The following is a 247-nucleotide window of genomic DNA, read 5'->3' as shown; positions in this document are numbered from 1 at the left end:
CTAGGCCACCAAGAATAATCCTCCTAGGCAACCATTTATGTGATCTATCAGACTACACGCTACCCTGAAGACGGAGGCAGATTCAGCCTCCGAAACGTCTGTGAATATCTTTAAACAATAACAGTGGTAAAAAGTCCAAAAACTAGAATGAGTGTTCAATATGTTGTGCGAAAAGTGAGATCCTCCCAAATCCATGAAGTTTGTAAACTGTGATTTGGTTGCTTTGCTGTGTGCAACTGTGCATAGC

This window comes from Lepisma saccharinum, chromosome 4, assembly GCF_977018435.1.
Source record: "Lepisma saccharinum chromosome 4, izLepSacc3.1, whole genome shotgun sequence".
Taxonomy (NCBI): Eukaryota; Metazoa; Arthropoda; class Insecta; order Zygentoma; family Lepismatidae; genus Lepisma; species Lepisma saccharinum.
The sequence above is the reverse complement of the archived record's forward strand: the minus strand, read 5'-3'. Positions refer to the sequence as shown.